Source organism: Eretmochelys imbricata, chromosome 1 (genome assembly GCF_965152235.1).
Source record: "Eretmochelys imbricata isolate rEreImb1 chromosome 1, rEreImb1.hap1, whole genome shotgun sequence".
Classification (NCBI taxonomy): Eukaryota; Metazoa; Chordata; order Testudines; family Cheloniidae; genus Eretmochelys; species Eretmochelys imbricata.
In genome coordinates this window covers 320,973,383-320,995,327 of record NC_135572.1, presented here as the reverse complement: position 1 = coordinate 320,995,327, position 21,945 = coordinate 320,973,383, and the positions used below count along the sequence as shown (strand labels likewise).

The window sequence follows — 21,945 nt, the reverse complement described above, 5'->3', positions numbered from 1 at the left end:
CGGCAAGTCCTTTAAGTTACTTTCACCCCTGGGAACAGGACACTAGGCATGTGGGGAAGGAAGGAAGTCAATTTCCCCACCTCCAAACACTCACAAACTTCTCCAAACCCTCCCTGGCACCATGCCAAGGCAGATGGAAGCCAGAGGCTGCATGCCCTCAGATGGAGTGTTGCACTGCTGTGGTGTTGGATGGCTCAAACAAGCGACTTTACTTTTTCTTCACCCCTGAGAGGGGGAGGGTCCTCTCCTGACTCCAACCAGGCTTGCTGTTCCCTGGTCTGGAATCCTCCTAGGGCCTTGGGTGGCTCTTAATAGCCAGTACCAGATCGTCTCTCTTCCTCTCTCTCTGGAACCTGGTCACTACAGCGCTGGAGCTGCCTGATCTCTGCAACCAGAGCCTCAGAGTAGTGCAACTCCCTTTGGGGAAATGAGGATTTAGCAGGGACTCCTCCTCTCTTTCCCAGCTTCCAAACTAAAAAAACACTCTCTGTCCGGCTGCTGTCCTGTTAACTTACCGAGTCTGCACAGCCCTGGCTTGTTACTGGTCCAGTGGACTTCTCATTCTGATCACCCAGGCAAAAGCCTCCCTAATTCGCTCCAGCAGGGGTTTCTAGTTTCTTTTGTCCTGACTCCAAGGATGCTCGGAATTGGGTCAGGGGGTTTTGGTGGCCACTTTATTTGTAGTCCTTTTGGTAGGGGCCCCTAAAGGCTCAGACCAGAGCTCCAAGAGCTGGAAACCACTAGTGGGGTTACCTGGACAAAGTAGCGTTTAGCTGTTGAACACAATTTTCTTTAAAAAAAGCCTTTCATGATGCTTTTGATTAATAGCACTTATCCTTCCACCTAAGGTGCTATATATCAGCATGTGGTGCAGCCACCACCTAATTCAGCCTCTCACCATTCTGTGGTAGGTAGGTTTTAATCCCTATTAAAATTCAGCCTCATAAAGGTTACACAGTTCAACTTGGTACAGGCAGAAATAAAACCAAGATCTACTGGGTCCCACCCTCCCTAAGCTTTCCACAGGTATTCTGCCCCCTTAAGACCAGGGTCCTCTCCTCACTTTGATTTTAATTGAGGTGACCTCCCACTCTCATCTTCTGTATCTGAAGCACAGAGATTTGCCCAGGATCATACACAAAGTCCACAGCAGAGCAGGGAACCGAACCTGGGTCTCCCAAATCCTGGGCCATTGTCCTAACCACTGAACCATTCTTCCTTCCTGGTGTTAGCCCCAGTCTATGGCATGGTAAAACAGGATTCACAGCCCCATACAGTTTTTCTCAGCTCTTGCTTCACTATCTCAGCTTCTAGTAGAGTGGTCATAGGTTTCCATGTACAGGCAGACAGCCCATAATCTCTACCCTAATGTGCAGTTGCTAGGGGCTATGGGACATTTATTTCTGAGCAAAGTCTGTGTGCTTTGCAACAATAATGTCCTAAACAAGCTTTCTTACCCCTTACCTTAAATTTACCCTTTGCCATACAAGTAATTTACAAACAGGTTGATAATCATATCTACAAATTAACTAAACAGCTATTGTAGATTTAAGGGTTGGTGCACAGATAGTTAACCAGGACAGAGTTATCCCCTGGGGTTTTTCAGATACACATACCAAATTGATAAATACCCACTGATACACCAGTAGGGAGAGAAATGTTTACAGAATAAAAGCTATAGCAGTAGAACTATCCATGGCTTGATATACTGAGAAAATATAAACAACCTAACTTGTTCCTCCCTAAGGAATTCTCTTCCTCATCCTCCTGAATTTGTATATTTTCCTCCACTGATCTCCCAATTCATAAACAAAAAAGGGCAGCTGGATTAGATTAGCCAGCATCCAAAACTATCTAATTCATCCTCAACTTTTTTCCTGTACATACAGGAATGCCTCTGCTTTGCCAAAAGAGAAGCAATAATTTTAACATTACTAATTCAAAACAAAGTATCAAATTTTATCTTTATCCTAGGATGCAAAAACAGACAAAAAGGCAATTGTATTGTAAAACACAGACAGCATAGCAATCACATGGTTGCCATCTTCCATACATCATCCCATGTCCCAAAGTCCTTATATTTTTACTCAGTCCTTATTCAAGAAAACATCCAGTGCAGTTAGTGGAAATTTGCCTGAGTACAATAACCTTACGAATTAGCCCATAGTTTATACAAATGGGTCTTTTAGATTTAGCAGGTTTCAATATTTTCAATTTCTAAAAGATCCCATTGAAGTTGCTCTGGAATATTACCAGCAGGGAAGAAAGCAGTGAAAATTTGGTATCAATAGTGAAAGTGTCTTGAGAAAGCTATTCAGCTGACAGCTTGAAGTGACATCCTGTTTATGGGAATGATAAAATATACTTTTATTAGTATTCATTACAGATGTAACAAACTTGGTGGAGAAAAGCTATGGTAGGCTGTATGTTGTGGAATGTAGACTGCCTAACAAGAAAAAAACCCACAACAATCTGTAGGGAGTAATGAGATGTAAGGGAAACTAGACCTTAATGTCAGAGGAAGCCAATCTAGCACGATATCAGGGGACGAGAACCCATATTTGGAATGCCCAATGTGGCCCTGGACAGCTCACTAAAGCTATAATGTAGTGATAAAATGCTGAAAAGTTTCAGGGACCCTTGAAACTCAGAGCAGTTGGCAACCCCACATCTATACTCATCAGAAGAGGGCAGACTTGGGGCTATACACCAGACTCATTCCAGAGCAAAAATCATTTTAATTGACTTGAAAGTGAGCTAGACAATCCATATTTAAGCCTACCAATAAAGGAAGGCTCATAAGAACAGGCGAGAACTTTCACAGGAATGGGCCATAGACTATGGAACTCTCCTCTTGCAAGGGACAAGAATGGCTATAGAACTATCCACTGAAGTGTAAGTGTTACTAAGGGCATGGCTACACTTGCAGATGTAGAGCGCTTTGAGTTAAACCAGCCTTCGTAGAGCACAGTAGGGAAAGCGCTGCAGTCTGTCCACACTGACAGCTTCAAGGGCACTGGCGTGGCCACATTTGCGGCACTTGCAGCAGCATTGGGCGCTGTGCATTATGGGCAGCTATCCCAGCATGAAAGTGACTGCAACGTGCTTTTCAAAAGTGTGACAGGGAGTGTGTTGTGTGTATGTGGGGGGAGAGAGAGTGGGTTTTGGGGAGGGAGCGCTGAGAGCATGTCAGCATGCTGTCTTGTAAGTTCAGACAGCAGCAGACACCCCTCCCCTCCCCCCCAGCCTCTCTCTCTCTTTCACACACAGCATTCCACTCTAATGGTTGCTTTGTCTCGGAGCAGATAAGCCGGCTGTCGGAAGCGGAGCTTTCAAAGGGCATATCCGCATTCCTACAGTGATTCAAAAACAATGACAAGAGTGGCCACTTGACTTAAAGGGATTATGGGACATTTCCGGAGGTTGATCAGAGCGCAGTAATGCAACCCCTCATCCACACTGGCACCGCGGCGCTCCAGCGGGGGCGCAGCAAATGTTATTCCACTCACCGAGGTGGAGTACCAGCAGCGCTGTAGCTGTGGAGTCAGAGTGCTCTATGTGCCTTGCCAGTGTGGATGGATAGTGAGCTAGTGCGCCCAGGGCTCCTTTATTGCGCCGTAACTCACAAGTGTAGCCGAGCCCAAAGTGTAATACTCATTTCTTCAGAGGAGACTTCCCTCAATTTCTTCATACACACAATGAAACCTATAAGAACTCAGGAACTAAGAATCCTATGAAATCATGCTATTCCTCATACTGATGGGGAAAGGAGCTGGAATCGTCGTTTCTTTTTTTACATACTTTGGAGATGTTTAGACACAATGGTGATGAGGTCATAAGTACCTATACAAAGACAGACTATAGACTTTGACTGAGGAAGGACAGGGTGTTTAAGCACTGTGAATTCTTTTTGTATAAAACAGTAGTAACTAGCAATAATAATAAAACTATTAAGAGAAAGATAACCTCAACTGGCAGATTTAAAAAAACCTAGAGGAAAACAAATCAAACTAGTTCAATACTCTTAACAAAAAGTGAAAGGCCCTCAATAGGCTTTTCCGTCCATATTTTTAAAAATGGGCTTATAGTTCCTTATTTAAGTTGTGTCAATTCTATATTGTTTTATTCTCTATAGGTTCTTATACTGCCCTCATCACTGTAGCATTGTGCACCTTACAGTGGTGTAATAAGTGGCCTCACTAACATCTACCATTTTTGGTTTGTTCTCGCTCCCTCTTCTCCCAACCCCCATCTCATTTTCCCCAGGGGAAAAATTGCGTGTGGAGTGCAATTTTGTGTGTGTGCACGCGTGTGAAGACACGCATGCACTCCTGGCTAAGAGACCGTATCACCTCTCATTCAAGTACTGCCCAAATTCTTACTCGTATCACAGAAGAAACTGAAACAGACAAACCATGCAGAATTCATGGCTGTACTCATAGTGCTCTTGTCTGGTTGCACACTTTTTAAGAACTCCTGACAGCATCCAAAGTTGCCTTAAGGCTAAAGGTTTAACCATTACTCATTTTTGTCACCAGACAAACATTTAGATTGTAGTTCTGGAAAAGCTGCTTTCCAGTTCTAAATGAATAATGATATGGGCTCTGCAAATTGTTATTTATAATTAATTATTAATCAAACAGAAACAATGCTTCTATGGAAAGCTTCCATATGAAGAAATTGAAAAGAATGGGACTGTTTACAGAGGGCTGAATAAAAGGGATGATGATAAAGGAGCATTCAATAATAAACTATATTGATTGAGAACTTCTCACTGTCTCTCAGAATACAAGAGCATACATACACTGAAACAGGAAGTCAGCATACATAAACTCATAGAAGGAAATACATTCTATACAGTGCACAATTAGCCAACTCATTGCCACAAGATATAATCAAAGCCAACAGCTCAGCAGGTCTGAGAAAAGGATTGGATATTCATATAGACAACAAGCACATACAGAGTTATAATAGCAAGGATTAAAAATCAAATTAAAAAAAAGAGTTTAACCTTTTTTTTTTAAAAAGAGGCTACAACCTCTCATGCTTCAGGGATAAGCCAACTTCCAACAGGCACTAATAAATGCCGACTGCGGGCACCTTCTGTTAAAAATCTGATCCCAGCTGCTATCAATGACAGGACACAAGAGCAGACTGACCATTAATCTGATGTGGGATGGCAGTTTTTACATAGCATATTATTGATTTTACACACACACAAATTTTTCAACTTTTAGAAAAGCCTAAAAACTTCTATCAATAGGTATGCCACTTTTGCTGAAGAAACATCTCAGAAAGCTAACTTACTTAGAACCTCCGTGCCTCGTGGCACGTGAGGGAACCCCTTTCTCCCCACTGCTCTCTTGCCACAGCAAGATGTTTGATTCTATCGTAAGCGGTCTTCATGATGACAGCATGCTTTTTGATCATCCTGCAGTATGTCATGGTTTGCCCTCCATGCCTTTTCTCTTCTCTTCAGGTGGAAGCCTTAGATGGACTTTGGGCTTCTGCCATGGGGTTGCCTGGTGACGTGGCCAAATCACTGTAGCTGTTTCTGTCTAATTATTAAGTTTGCAGTCTACTGATCCATGTGGCACAATGCTTCCACACTAATTACATGACCCCTCCAATAAATTCTCAAGATTCTTCTTAAACAATGCTGGTGGGATGCATTCACCTTACTGTTTTGTATTTCCACAATCTGACACATTTCTGAGGCATTTAATACTGTTGGAAGGACAATAGCATTGCACAATCTCATTACAGTGTTTAGATGTATCATCTTATTTTTCCAGATATTCCACAAATGGAAAAATGATCCACTGGTTTCACCAATTCTTTCCTTTGCTTCTTTAGTAAGCCGGCCATTACCAGATATTATACTTCCAAGACAGACAAAGTAATCAACTCTTCTGTACTCTTTGCCACCAATCACACATCTGTCAACTTTGACAGTATTCTCTCCTGCCTCCATGGTCTTGGTCTTCTGCATGCTGATACAAAGTCCCATTTTAGCAGCTTCTGCTTTTATACTCAAAGAGTCTTTTCATTCCACCCAAGCTGGTATCCAGTATGACTTTGTGTAAAATCTAAATGTCTCCGCTTCTCTCTTGCCCAAACAATACAAGTGTCCTCAGCAACAGTTCTTTTCATCACAAAATCTATGACAATGCAGGAGAGAAATGGAGATTGTACACAACTTGACCTTACACCAGGGATTATTTTAAACCATTCTGTGTCTCTGCTCTCTGTCCTGATGCAGAAAGCAGATTCATCGTACAAAGCTTTTATCAACTTAACCATCTTTCTTAGAATGCCATAGTACCACAGGATCTTCCAGAGGACTTCTCTGTGGACGCTGTCAAATATTTTCATAAAAACAAGGAAGATAAAAGTCATCTTTTGCTGGTATTCTGAGTTTTGAATAGCAGAAGGCTAAACACAGGTCTAAATAAAGATTCCCAGTGGCTGGAAATCTAATCTATCTTGGTCTTTTTTGTTCTCCTGTTCTCCATTTTATTTAATTAAGAATGAAAAATAAAATTGTTCCAACAGATTGATTTGCACAAAATTCTCCAGTCCTGCGGGGGAAAAGTAATGTTAGAAAAGCATTTGTGCATTTGGCAAAACATCGTGTGTAGTGAGTTTCACCAGTTCCCCTTCTGTTTGCGTGCATGTTTCACACAGCAACAGGAAAGAGAACACTTTAAAAAAAAATAATATAGGAAACCATGATTACATAAGCACAAAAAATGTCCGGGGAACAGCAGGACAGGTGTAGAACGTGTAACTACTTTGAACCCATGAGCTGTTTTCCAAGTTGAAAGTCTTACATTTTGGAATGATGAAATTTTATAAATATGTTGAGTTTCAGGAACACCAAGATATACATGGGACAGGAAGTGGTGGTGGGACATGAACATCTAATATTTGAAGTGGTGCACTCCACCAGGGTCAGCTGCTGCAGAAGGTGGAATATAAGGTTAAAGGTTAGAAGGTTAAAAGGAGACTTTTGTCGCCAAATTCACATGAGAGCAGGGATCCAAGGTTGGTGGAAGAAAGGTCCTCACAGACCAATTTTGCAAACTGAAATAGGGACCTCTATATGAGAAGGTAGTCAAGTTTTAATATGGACTATTTATTTAAAGGACAGGTAGAACTATCACCACCTTTAATCAACCACCACCTTTAAATACCTTCAGATCTCTGAAAGGCTCCATTGTGCTATGCACTGAGGAAACTAAAACAAGCATGTGAGTTTGTGTACCAAAAAAATCACCCACTAGTTTCATGATTTAGAGTTTACATCTCAGGAGGGTAAATGACTACAAATATATCCTGTAATAGCAATAAAAGTATGGTGAGAATTTTTAGTTTATTAAACATGTGTTTGGAAATTTACCCATACCTAATTATGCGTTACTGAGAATTATTTTTGGTTTGGGATCCAAAGAACTTCCGATTTAGCAAGCATCGAGACAATAGGTAAGTGAATGTATCCAACAAAACAAACATACACCAGGGCCTAAATATTCCAAAGTACCTAGTGATTTTGGGACCTCCATTTTGGGAGACCTTAAAGAGGCCTGATTTTCAGGGGGTGGATACTTTAAAAAGTGTTAAATCAGGGCACCCCAAAATTGAAGCATCCAAAATCAAGAGACTTTTTTTTTAAAATGTACTGGTTTTGCAAGCATGTAAATGTTACACAATTGTGAGCCACTCCAGACTCTTCACAGTAACCATCATCAGTTTACTGGCGTCTGTTACTAGTCTGCTTCAAATTCTTTTGACTTAAAGTTTACCTATAAGCACCAACTCACTTTTAAAAAAAAAAAAAAAAATGGTATCTCCACTGGTTGCAGAAGAAAGCATGATACCTAATGTGCATGTCCCCCCACCTAAGCCACAGAGCTGTCATGATGAGGTCCCTCTAGGCTCCTAAAGAAGGTGGAGCACACCACAGAGTCACTGGCACTCCCCATCCTTCCCCTTCCTCTCTTTCTGGAGCTTTTCTGAACCATTTTATTTTTATTCACTCCTAGTGCCCTAAGGTAGGTCACATTTGGGATCTCAGAGAGCGCAATGGTAAATTACATGTTGCACGTACAACCCACTAATCAGTGTGTAGCATCTCCCTCTGTGCCCCATCTAAAGAGCATGTAGGTCTTTTACAGCCCAAGTTACAGAGCCTGGTTCTTTAGCTCAAGCTGTAGATACTCATGCGGTATGTCTACACAGCCCTTTGGAACCAGCATCCCAGCCGGGTCAACAGACTTGGGCTAGCGGGGCTCTTGCTAGTGCTAAAAGAATAGCAGTATAGACAAAGTTGTGACTCGGGCTCTGAAACACTGGGGTGGGAGAAGAGAGGCGAAGGGCTTTAGAGCCCGAGTTCCAACCCAAGCTACAACTACAAGTGCTGTCTATACAGCTACTGTTACAGCACCAGCACGAGCCCTGCTAGCCCAAGTCTGTCGGCCCAGGCAGGGAGGCTTACTCCAAAATGCTGTGTAGACATACCTGTAATTTTAGACATGGAGGCTCCACTTCAACTCCAACATTGGGTAAGATGGTGGCTGTCACACATGAATAACTTGTGATAAGTTTATTTTGCATAAGGGAAACATGTGTCGTACTGGTATTCTCTCTGAGTTGCTCAGTAGAAATAACAGACTTTAGCAGTCAATCTGAAAAAGCTCTGCTTCTTCGTGGCTTAACAGCCCCAGATAACAGCCTCCTGCCTCCTTCAGTTATTACTTTTCCTTTCACCTCCCCTCCTGCCATCACTCAAGTCAGTGCAGCCTTTCCACATACATGAATGTACGTGGTTGGGTAGGTGGCGGGAGCAGGATAAAAGGTTTCTGCATAACTAAGGTCTAATGTGCCACATAGTTCAAGGCTATAGTCCTTGTCTATATTTCAATTATAACCCTAGAGTCACAACTTGAGAAAATATAGGATGTATAATATTAAAGGTACAGTGACACTGAACTAAAGGCAAATAATTATTCAGAAGCAACAACGGAAATGGTTACAGGTGGACAGCAGAGTCAGGAAAAGCAAAATAAACTTCTAACACAAAACTGGTCTATCAGGTATAAGCAGGCAGACAAAAGTTACACGAACAAAGCAACTTTTTCAATGGTCATTGAGGAGACTTAGTATTAAGTATCAGAAGGGTAGCCACGTTAGTCTGGATCTGTAAAAGCGGCAAAGAGTCCGGTGGCACCTTATAGACCAACAGACGTACTGGAGCATAAGCTTTCGTGGGTGAATACCCACTTTGTCTACATGCATCCGACGAAGTGGGTATTCACCCACGAAAGCTTATGCTCCAGTACGTCTGTTGGTCTATAAGGTGCCACAGGACTTTTTGAGACTTAGTATTGTATTTCTGCCACTGCTGTGTAGGTTCTGACTAATACCATCAATAGAAATATTATGCAATTGTCTGGACATCACACTGACTAATGTTTAGCCATTAGAATGGTAACAGTTTCTTGAATTTTTTTATATTCAGGATAGGAACATTAACTGAATATTCCTGCACTGAAACGGTGGTCTCATTACCTCCTATGTCAGTGATCTTTAAGACATGGATCACTGATGAGAGCGTTCAGGTGTTTTGTCAATACGTTGTGTTATGGGAATCAGTACATGCCTCTGAGAGGTTGTATCAGCTCTGCATGTAAACAAGCTTTTTCCACCGAGTTTTTATCAAGTCCCCATTTCCTTGAAATCACTAAGAATCGGCACAAAAAAATTAACTTTTCATAATGTTATCAAGAGGTGTCTGATGAAATACATGAGTATGTGATTGCTGTGCACACAGCTACTCCATTTGGGATGGTAGTATCAGAAGTCAGGGTGATAGTATCAGAAGTCATTGGTGGTCCATGCTAGAGACTAACTGGCTTATTTTAACTTTAAACACAAGCTATTTTTACTCCATTATCCAAGTGAGTGAAGATCTGTAGGCAAAATCTCTATTAAAAATACGGTAGTTATGAAAAATGTAGTAGTTATGAAAAAAGCGTGGCCTCTAGAAGAGTCTCTACAAGTCTATTACCACTTCAGGAACCAAACAATGGGAAGCGTTACAAATCACAGATGCATCACTCCAGGGTATTAGCAAAACATTCATGCAATTGATGTGTAAGAGGAGGTAGAAAGAAACAGAAAACACCCAGTGTCCCATGGGGATTAGGTTGTCAAGAAACAAAAAGTGTGCAAACCTTCACTCTGGCTGTTCTACAACATATACTGAAGTTTGACTGGCTGGGTAGCACATCCACTAACCAATTTTTTATAAAGAGGAGGAAACTGAACCCTGTAATCTCGTTATCACCCTGTCAGTGAGTTAATGGTCATTACCATGAACAGATTCTTATGTTATCAAGGAAGTCAGGGCATCACTGGTGCTTTTCACAAGATAATAATGAGGTTTTACACTGCAATTAAATCAGTACAAATGTGCAGTTCTACTATAGACTCAGCTGCAACCTTTCACTCATAAATACCACATTTTCCTATTGGAAAAAAAAACTACACTAGTGTAGGACCATCCTTTGTACAGTCAACTCTCCTTTCCCCACCCATTCCCCTCAAAATAGAGTACAAAGGGTTTTGAGTTGGAAACGATACAGAACGTGCTAGCACAAACCCCCTTCCTAAGCACAATATTACACTACCAGCCATAGCTCTGCAGGATAGCTCAACAAAGGGCTTAACATGTGTTTTCACTCAAGATTACCAAAATTCCAGTCAAGGCCACTTTATGCTATCAGGCACTTGAAATATTTTAACAACCATGTTCGTGTCAGCAGTAAAGCCATAAATATTTTTCAAAATAATCTCCCACAGGACTTCATGCCCATTATCAGCAAGAAACGTTTTGGAACACTTGGCTTCTGAAACCTCAGAGAAGAAGAATTTCTTAAATTTCCAGAAACATTTCACCTCTCAACGCATTGAAAACAAACTTCATTAAAAACTATTTCATGAATTAAGAACTGTACTTCGGTGTTTCAATTCTTGAGAAATGTTAAATAAAAATCAAGTCATCATAAGTAACTTCATACTTTTATAGAGTTTAAGGCCAGAAGGAACCATTAGATCTAGTCTGACCTCATGTAAATGACAGGCTATTAATTTACACCCAGATACTCCTACATTAATCCCAAAGATTTTAGCTACACCAAAATATTTCAGTCCTCAGGAAACTAAACTGTGCATCACAGGAAGAGAAGAGAGAGACCAAGGTGCCACTAACGCCGGAGGCCCCTGCAATGGCAGGGAATGGACTAGGTGATACATACACAGCACCCCATGCTTCAGAGGACGTTAAAAAACTTCCAAGGTCACAGCCAATTTGACCTGGGGGAAAATTCCTTCCCAACCCCAAATCTGGTGAACAGCATAACCCCGAGTGTGTGAGCAAGACACATTAGCCAGGCATTTGGAAAAGAGGCTTCTCTGTTCCACCTTAGAACCAGTCCTCCACTGCCCCTGCCCCCACCTTCATCTGGTGTCTTGTCTCTTGCTAGTTACGCATCACGGGGGGGGAAAAAGCTTCTCCCCGTCCCCTACAGATGACTGGCTGAAGCATGAGATTTCTTTATAATCATTATATTAATGCAGAGCTGCAAAAGTTCTGAGCATATTCAGGCCAATACAGGTGATCCCAGGTTGCTTTTAATTTGGTCACTAACCAAAAATAAAACTAAAGCTTAGCATACACATGCCTGCAAACACAGTTCAGATTGTGCAGCTCAGTGTTGATCTGACCCCAGAAAGGAGAGTTGTCACATGTACTATCTTCAAGGATTCCTCCCCCTTCCCTCACTTGTCAATCAATGTGTTACCTTGGGCAACCTCCTGCACAGCAGAATGCGTCATTCAGGCTCAGGTCACCTAACACGTTACTCCAACAGCAGGTTTGCCTATCACCCAAGGAGGTGAGAGGGAAATGAAGTGGGGAAACATGAGGGAGGAATGTGACTAATCCTGTAGAACTAGTGGAAGCTCATGTTTGCTACTTTGTATTGTTGCTGTTCTTCCCAAGTTATGAGACTCCAACCAACGTGCATAATGTACACTTACTAAGTAAATATGGGGATTGTGAAAGATGCTGAGAGCACTGGAAGATAAACTGAAGTGATGTTTTTCTCCACAGAACAGGTAGCAACTCCACAAGCATCCTCTGGAGAGGCTATTACAGGTGAGGACAAGGCTGATGATTTCCTAACACAAAACAATCCTCGGCCTCTGAAACAGCCTATAGTAGTTTCCATCTATGCCAAGAATTCCTGTGCTAAATAAAGACACCCAGAACAGGATGGAGACTAATAATTCACACGCTGTGGGCTAGCAAACATCCATATACATGAACATCTGTGTCACATCTCACCTGGGCCAAATGTAAGTCTATGATCAATGAAGAAAGGCTCTCTACTGCAGTGGCATTCTTCAGAGCCTCCCCACTTTACAAAACCATATTTAATTGGTATGAAATAAGGTATTGCCAGCCAGCAAGACAACACATTAACATCCCATATGGTAACTGCCTGCATTTAAAAATAGAAATTGAAGCCAAGATTCTGAAGTGTGATTAATGATACCTGTGTGCCCAACTTCAGACACTTTGAAGAAAGTGCTGAGCTCAGCCTCTGAAAGCCAGGCTCTTTTAAAAGGAGTATAAAGCTGAGCATCCAAAAATTCAGGTACCCAAAATCACCAGTCACTTTGAAAATCTTGGCTTGAGGCCTTAAGTGCAGTGCACTGGGAAATGAGTTAATGCACACTAAACCATGTTTAAAACCCACAGTCCCTGCTTCAATGGGTTTCTAAACTCATTTTAACTTTAGCCAGCCAGCTAGAATAGAGCAAAACTGTATTTTAAAAACCCAAAGCTCTTGCTTATGTATAGAAACATGAGCTTAGACTCAGGGCTGCAACAATACTGTTCTAACTTGGTTCTGCCCATCCTGTATTCGGAGGCTAAAATGTGTTACAACAATATTTAGTCTGGAGCTGTTCAGTTAGAGTTTAAAACACAGATTGGCACCATCTTTGCTTAATTTCAGTTTTAAATTATAGTGGTAGCTCAGGCTCCAGCACAAGGGACTGAGAAATGGGGGGGAAGAGAGAAGGCTGTGAAAGTAGAGTTCTGTACTACAGCCTAGGAGGCCTGGTTAGATCCTTTCTTGCTACTTTTGCCAACAGTCACTGAAGAAAAAAAATGAAATGAAGAGTGCTCAGTTCCAGGGGGCAAAGACCAGCAATAAACACCAACAGATTCATGTTGCTAAGTCATGAATTCATTCAGGAGTGGTTTAGACCTCCTTTCCCAGTTCTTCTTTGTTGGAATGATGGCAGCTGTAATAAGGTTTTGGGGTGCAGGAGAGGCTCCATGGAGCCGACTGAAGATTTTCAATTAAACCACCACATCACTAATGCAACAGCAATCAGAGTCTGGTTCTGACAGCAGCCTTCCACTCTGCAGGCTAGAACCCCAGCTTCCAAAATGGAGGACGTCCTTTTGTCTCTGCAGCTACATCCACATCATTATAAAAACAACAGCAGCTACTCTGCATGGCTCTTTATTGGCATGTTGTCAGTTGTGGCATCCTGTCCCCTAACTTGACTCTTCACAAGCGTGTTTCAGCAGGATACAATTGTGACCTACAGACCAGCCCAAAGAATTTTCCCTCTTTCAACCAGCAGAACTTTGGTCTTACCTGGGTTCAGTTTTAAGCAGCTGATGTAATCCAGGCCTCAATATATCTGGTCCCTGCGTAAATTCCCTCTAAGCTGTGCGGCCGCGCAGCAGCCTATTATGCACTGCGCAGGTGCTCAGGCTGCGGCAGGGAGAGGTGTCTCTCCCCACCAGTCCCGGCCCAGACCTGCTGCGGCCAGGAGAGAGGCTCCCCTCCCCCAGCCACATCCCAGCCCTGGTGTGGACCTGCCACAGCCAGGGGAAAGGCACCCATCCTCCCCCCAGTCCAGGTGCTGCTGCGGGGGGGAGAGCGCGCTGCACGGAATCCTCTCTCCCCACCGTAGCCCCAGGGCAGCCTGCATTCCAAACCCCTCATCCCCAGCCCCACCCCAGAACCCGCACCTCCAGCTGAAGCCCGCATTTCCCCGCCCGTATGCCAACCCTCTGCCCCAGCCCTGAGCCCCCTCCTACATGGCAAACCCCTCAGCCCCACCCCCGCCATGTGAATTTTGCTACGTGCACCAGTATGGAGGTGATGTGTCACACGTCACACACAACAAAATTTATTCCACACACGCATGGGGAAAAATTAGAGGGAACACTGGTCTCTGCCCACAATTTCACTACAGTCCTAATTGCCGGCTCTGTATAACTATAATTTTGGGGGCTACAGCAGAGATGTCCAACCAAACAATGCACTGAATTAAGCCTTATGAAAGAAGAATTGTTGTATTTGTACATGAATTCGAAGTGTTTTCATTGAGCTACACCTTGTGGTTCTTAAATTGACATGTCTGAATTAGCCCCACTTCTATGTGTAGCTGAACAGGTATCCCAACTTCCTCCCCTCGCTTTCCAAGCAGTTTAAGGAACAGCTCTGGAATGAGCCAGGAGTACTCCGAGAAATTGTTTAGCAGCATCCATATTGGTGACCAGGCATATCACAGGTGACAGAGAAGATCTGGCTGTACTGCTTCACTGATGGCCTGTGGGGCCCGCAAGGAGAGCAGGACAGGAACTTGACTGGTTTTGCCTGAACCAGGAGAAGTGTCTAGCAAAGGCTATTTCCTCTTCCCTACACAGCTACCCCTAGGGCAGCTGTGGCAGAGGAAAAAGAAATGCTGAGACCCCACAACTACTGACAGCTACTTGATTTTCTGCCCAAAGGCTGCCTTAATGTGCACCTACGGACAATGGATCACAAGGGGGCATGAGCCAGCTGGGAACAGTGTGAGCACAGTGCACACCAGCCACTTCCTCGCCTGCCATTTAACATGCCCCTGAACCACAGACTGGATTGGGAGATATAAAAGAGGGCTACACGGGCTCTATGACTGCTGGGTACATCCCCATGCCAAGGATATCTGCAGCAGAGGGCTTAGAAGTCCCTTCCACTCTGCTGCCAGAGTGACAGAAAGGGAGTGGAACAAGGAAGAGAAGTCTACCCCCAAAGTATTGATTGAAGCTCCTTGATCTTTTTGAAATAAGATGTCTAGCCCTCATGCTAAAATGACTGGACACCACTGAACTAAAAGGCACAGGCTCATAGATTACCACACACACATTCACCATTATTCTGCAGAAGCAGAATCCAATTTTACAAAATCACACCAAGTCCCCTGTGCTCATACAATGGACATGTTCAGAATTAAACAGCAGTACTTCATAGTTTTTGCTAATAAAGATGCAAATCAAGTGGAATTGGCAGACTCATCATTTCTACAGAGAGTTTCCATCTAGAAAATGTTTTGTTTGCCTGTTGAATTTTTCCTCTGTCATTATCTGCTATCTAACTATTGCCCTTTGGACTATCTTCTAACTATCTTCTAATTAACAAAAATAGCATTCTGCTAGGTGGATCTACATATAAGGAACAAAAACCTATACGTGTACGGTACACAAGGTAAAAATCTAAACTCTTTAGAACTACAACACATTCTGAAAGTGAATAGATTTGTGTATGGACTAGACAAGACTTAACTGCATAAGAAAGCTCAGAAGAAGAATAAATTCACCTTTTTTTTCTTTTTTTTTGGTGGCGGGGGGGAACAGTCTTTGTCAGAGTGGCTTCTCTCCCACTAAAAGTCCATCCAAAATTCTCAGATATGATATTTTATCAGTGACTTTGGGATTTCAATGCATCTTTAAAGCCTGTCATGACAGTGGTAAAAGCCTGCATGCTATCTTATGCCAACGGACACTATATCAACAATAGCCCATGCCTATCAACAGTATGGCTGTAACTGGTAAAAGTATTTTGTTCATTACAGATTCTGTTCCATACTTCAGTAAGACACTCTTGAAAAGGTAGCTGGCTTTTAAAAAGTTGATCTGTGATTAAGTTTTCCAAAGTCCATCTGAGGGACTCCAGTTTCTGAAAAGTGTCATTGGCAGAGTGTTGAGGTCTGGCAGCTCTGGTCTTGGGGCTGTGTCCTGGAGTCGAGTGGATAGTGTGTGGGAGCAAAATACCAATGAGAGTAGCTGCCAGGGCTTTCAATACTGGCGCAGTTCTAATGCTTATTGATTTCTACAAACCTTTTAATTTAGGTGGTTGTGTTTCATTTGCTCAAACTCCCATAAGAATGAGTTGTGACTGACGTAGCATTCCATGGAACTTTCTCCCTGTAGGTGGGCAGCCTTTAATGCAGAGCGCACTAGGTATTTATGGATTCTTTAACGATGTCAAATGCTTCTGATGATTGCTGTCACCTGGCTGAAATACTTCTCAGGCTCAGAATGAAATAATTTCCTGCTGTGACACTTCTTTAGAGACCTAAGATACCAGTGAGCTGTTTTTCTCAATTCAGTCAAGCTGCTGTGAATTATCTTGTAGGCAGTCCTATGAGCTGCAGGAGATCAGGTACCCTAACAGCTTGTTCTCAATGCATTTAGTATTATTTTGCACAAAAGGGTGAAAATGATGCCATTTAAACTAGAGACGACATACTCCTTTGCAGATGTGCAGCTTGGACTTTTGCACATATAGAACTTTGTAGCAGAACTGTTAAGTGGGCAATGCCAACTGAAGTCAATCAAAAGACTGCCATTGACTTTAATGGGCTTTGAAGCAGGCCTTGGCAAACAAGACCGATAAAACACGTACATTAATGTAGGTTAATACTGTTGCTTCTTGGTCCGAGAGGTTAGTCAATATTTGGGCCTTGCCAGGTTGTTTCCATTAGGAGAAGTTGATTACAGGAGCAAGGTATTTCTTTGGGGGCAATCCTGTTTATTTACAAGTAACGTACACCAGTAGTGGGTAACCTGCGGCCCGCGACGGTAATCTGCTGGCGGACCGCAAGACAGTGTTTACATTGACCGGCCGCATGCACTCCCACCCGCAGCTCTCAGGGGCCGTGGTTCACCTTTCCCAGCCAATGGGAGCTGTGGGCAGCCGTGCCTGTGGCTGGTCAATGTAAACACTGTCTCGCGGCCCACCAGCGGATTACCCTGACGGGCCGCAGGTTGCCCACCACTAATGTATACAAAGCCCTGTTTCTCTGAACACAGCAGAAACTGACAAAAGGAGGCAGTTTTCTTGTTCAGAAATCCAGGTCTGCCTTCTCAGCGAGTATTCTACCCAAAAGCAGTTCATGCTCTCGCTCTCTGCTTTTTCCCAGGGCCATGAACCACTGCTCATTTTCTCATTCCTTTCACGCACAGTTGCAAAGGAATCAAGGTCTCAGGGCTTGTCTACACTTACATTTTATAGCGCTCTAACTTGCTGGCTCAGGGGTGTGAAAAATCATGGAGGTGGATGACCAGGAGCGCTTGGAGCGCTCTTCCCAGTGCTCACGCGTGACCACACTCGCACTTCAAAGCGCTGCCCCGGGAGCGCTCCTGCAGCAGCGCTTTGAAGTTTCCAATGTAGCCATGCCCTCAGTCAGTTTGCTATCAGTCGCCAGGGAAACTCCCCAGACCACATGGCTTAGCTTTTACTCACTCCTTGTTAAGCCGATCTGTACCTTGGGCAGTGGCTTCTATTGTTTCAGCTATCACTGAACAAAGGGGCATTTAATTTCTCCTTCCTATAGTCAGAACAAAGGGTGGTTAGTATACCCATTGACTTTTACCAGGTCTGGATTGATGGCTACCATTAACACCTTCCAGCATATCATCTTTGTGTGTAAGAAGCTTGATGTGCTTTGAGAACACTTGACACATCACTGTAATGATGACACACCTAGACATATTTTGGAATTTTAAAGAAAGGATCAATTACATCCAGGTGAGATGAATCTGTTAGAAATGTTTATGCTAGCCACTGGAAAGGGAAACATGTTAGAGTATCAAATTTTGAGAATGCTTATAAATGTCAAGGAAAGAAAATGTAATAAACTGGAAACAAACAGAGGTCGCTTCTACGGTCTGATAGTGTTGTGTATATATCAGGGAAGTTTTCATTATATATTAATTTTCCAGCATTTCAAAGCTGTTTCTTCTTCTTCTTCTTTTTTTTTTAAAAATGAAGAGGTGTATACATAACACCAGACTGTACAACCTAAAAGCCTTAAAAAAAAATAAAAAAATTACACAATTCATAAAACTGCTACAAAATTAGACCAAAAATAATACACAAGTCCTAATTCAGTACTGAATTGCACTTTGTGTTGTAATTTACACAAGTGCAATGTGGATGCAGCTTGATACCATTCTGATTTGGTGACATTTTATACGCACTTTGCACAGGTGAAAACAACAACAACATGCAAGGCAGTGGAGAATCAGTCCCCTAAACTCATTTCTTGCTCCTTTGAGCATTTTCTACTGTTAAGAATGAGAACAGTTAATATTCACGTTTACTATCCTACAGATCCCTTAGAGTAATGAGACAGATATTCTGAACCTCTATCCAGGCTACTGACTACGGATTTTTATTACTTAACACATTTTATTATAAAAGCACAGGGATGCTCATCTCTTTCAAGGAAGAGATCTCAACAAAACAGCTACCAGCTCAGTTAAGGATTCTGAAAAATTAAAAAAATTAACCTCTTCAGTCCAGCTATTATCTGGAACTTGCATACTAATTCTGGTAATGGTCTAATTTTTTAAAATGTGAGCCTTTACAATGGCTAACCTTCAATCAGATGGAATGTTTTCTATGCTTAAAATATTCTTCTGTAATCAGAGAAACCAGGGGCCACCCAATGAAATTAACAGGCAGCAGGTTTAAAACAAACAAAAGGAAGTACTTTTCAACAGAATACACAGTCAGCCTATGCAACTCATTGTGAGGGGATGTTGTGAAGGCCAAAACTATAACTGGATTAAAAAAAACAACAACAAAAAAAGAATTAGATAAGTTCAGAGAGGATGGGTCCACCAATGGCTATTAGCCAAGGTGATCAGGAATGCAACCCTACGACCGAGTGTCCATAAGCCTCTGATTCCCGGATGTTGGGACTGGACAACAGGGGATGGATCACTTGATTACCCTGGTCTGTTCATTCCCTTTGAAACCTCTGGCATGGGCCACTGCTGGAAGACAGGATACCAGGCTACATGGACCACTGATCTGACCCAGTATGACCATTCTTATCAGATGTTTCAACAAATCCAGAAAGGTGTCAGATTTAGTTCTCAACTATCATTCCCAGACATACAAGATCAAAATTAAGGGTCCATGAAAGTCAGAAAATGTGGAGCCATAGCTGAACTATTACTCTGTAGTACCCAGGTATCATGGCTCAGAAAAAAGGCAGATCCCTTGCTTTGGGCAAATATAGGATTAGGACTGGAAGTGAGGAAGAATCTCTTACCTGACTGAAAACTACAAGGAAAATCTTAGTTTCAGAGAATGCAATTACCCTAGCTGGAATATAACCATGACATGAAGGTCAATACTCCCCACTCTGACAGTAGAGAACAGAATCGTTAATGGCCATGAAATAGATTTTATATTCCATTATTTGACTTAATACTGTGACAAGGAGTGACTTAACTCCAAGCACTTTAGTTTACTAGTCTCTGACTTTAAAATAGAGCATTAACGTTTTTCAGCAATTAGTAAAACTTCACTTTTTTTAAGCTAAAAAAAGTTGGGCGAGATGCCAACTACATTAAACTGGTTTAAACTGCAGCATAGTTTAAAAATATCACAAGAAAATTAACCATGTACTAACATTCACCTTATTCTGGACACCCTTGCCAACACACACATACACACACTTTAGACAAATTAAAACAGTGGCTGCTCAAACTCATTCCTACACTTGGGGGGGGGGGGGGATGGAGGGGGGAATCACACACATCTGATGATTTTTTATAATCAGTCTATCCATTTTCAATTCACTCTGCTGAACAGGTATCTATAAAATTATATACAGATGATTTCTTCTAGTTCCCAGGGAAAAGTCTAAAATTATATTGCACCATCTATAACAAAAGAAAAGACAGCTGACATGCAGCCAGTTATCAGCTTAGTGAGAGATGCAAAATTAGGAAAATTGGCCTAATTGATCTTAAATTAGCAAGTGTATCTATCTATTTTACTCTTGTTTTTTTCTCCATTTTGTTGGGTTATAGTATCTTTCAAGTTAATGCAGGAGATATTTAAGAGTCTCTCTTTTTTAAGACAAGCTAAATCTGTTATCTTTGGGAAAGTATCACTTATGGACAACTCTTACTGGTAAGGAAAGATCAACCTCTGAACTACACAACTGATAGGAAAATAGTTACAAACCTCATATTTATCTCACATTGATGCAAAACCTGAAGTACCTCTCCAGAAGTCAGAACTTGCAGGAATGGTCAAAATGTCTGGCAGGCTCTCTTTATATGGTTTCAAGTCAGTTTGCAAGTAAGATTCACCCAAAGCCATGTGTGTGCAATCTATTAATCTCAACAGTAATCTTATGTCTCTTAAGACAACGTTCCGCAATGACCGGTCCGTGGCCTGGTGCCAGTCCCCGAGATCTCCCTGACACAGTTTCGGAAGGCAGCAAGCCAGTCCATGGTATCAAAAAGATTGATAAACACTGTCTTAAGACACTTCACAATGAAGCAAACTCATAGTGGGAAGAAGAGATTTTGACTGCAGTCTCTGCTACGATTCCTGTCAAACCAGTGTTCACTAATCAATGTGAGCAAGCTTGATAGCAGAACAATCCTAAATCTATTTGTTCACCCCCAGGGACACAGTTTTAATGCCACACTTTCAAGTCTCACTGGAGTCACATTGTCTGTTTAAGTCCCTTACAGGAGACTCCGAATGAAAGGAAAGAAAAATAGGGTTAACTCACTAACACTTTAGTAGGTTGTAGCATGTTGCTGATGTTGGCACAAACCTGTTCTAATAAAACATTCTCTCCTTACATAGATTTATGGATACTGGAATCACCACCACTTGTTTGTTTTTTAAACACTACCCTTCCAGAAATCAACTCTTACCCGGTGTTCTCCATTAATAGCAATAAAAATCTAGCGTGGGCTCCAATAGCATTTGGTGACTAGGAACATACATCAACTGTATTAGTCTTTGATCACTAGATGAGCATTTGAGGGGGACAGAACAGATGGGGGAAATGTGATTTGTAGTTTGCTTAGAAAAAAAGTATGAGACCTTATTTTATTTAAATTGACAAGGAACATAACTGTATTTTCCTTTTAAAGTGTATATTTAATTTACTAAAAATGTTGGCTTACCTGAAAATAAAATTCATCCGAAAATATGTGCAGACACCACTGCAGCACTGCGTGGAATATGATAATACGCTCCAGCTGGGAATGAGGAAGGAGATGGGATGGTATAAGTATTTGGCGTTTTAGAAAGGTTTTTCAGATGAACTCCGATGAGCCAAAACAAACCCTGGAACCAAGCCTTGGCCTGGCCTTGTGTCAGCCTACCTGTAAGGGGAAAAAAGGAATACTTAGTCTCTCACGACATAGATGTGATGAGACATTTTGGAGTCAGACATCTGAACACACTAAAAACAGAAAATGTAACTATGATAAATGTTTATTTTTGTTTTCTGTTTACATAACCCAACCTACCATAGATTCAAAGCAACCATTATTAAGATTGATACCAGTAAGTCGTTCAGTTGACTTCCCCCCCCCCCCCTTTTTTTTTTTTTTTAAAAGCTGGGTACTTTTCCCTTTCAGTAGATTTCTGTTTTTATGATGGACAGAACTTTTACAACACAAAAGAACTGAAGTTTTCTATTTCAGACGGTGATGACTCTTGGGTCATAACAAATCAGGGTTGCTTTTGAATCATGACCTAA

The 21,945-nt window shown here is 42.0% G+C and overlaps 1 protein-coding gene across 1 annotated transcript in view; it reads right to left on the bottom strand.

Moving 5' to 3' along the window:
- PLXNB2 (plexin B2) overlaps positions 1-21,545 on the bottom strand; it is a 237,407-nt gene extending 215,862 nt beyond the window's left edge. The window contains exon 1 of the mRNA XM_077834580.1: positions 21,365-21,545. The gene's annotated coding sequence lies outside the window, so the exon portion shown is untranslated. The remainder of the gene's footprint in view (positions 1-21,364) is intronic.
- Positions 21,546-21,945: the final 400 nt, after the last annotated feature.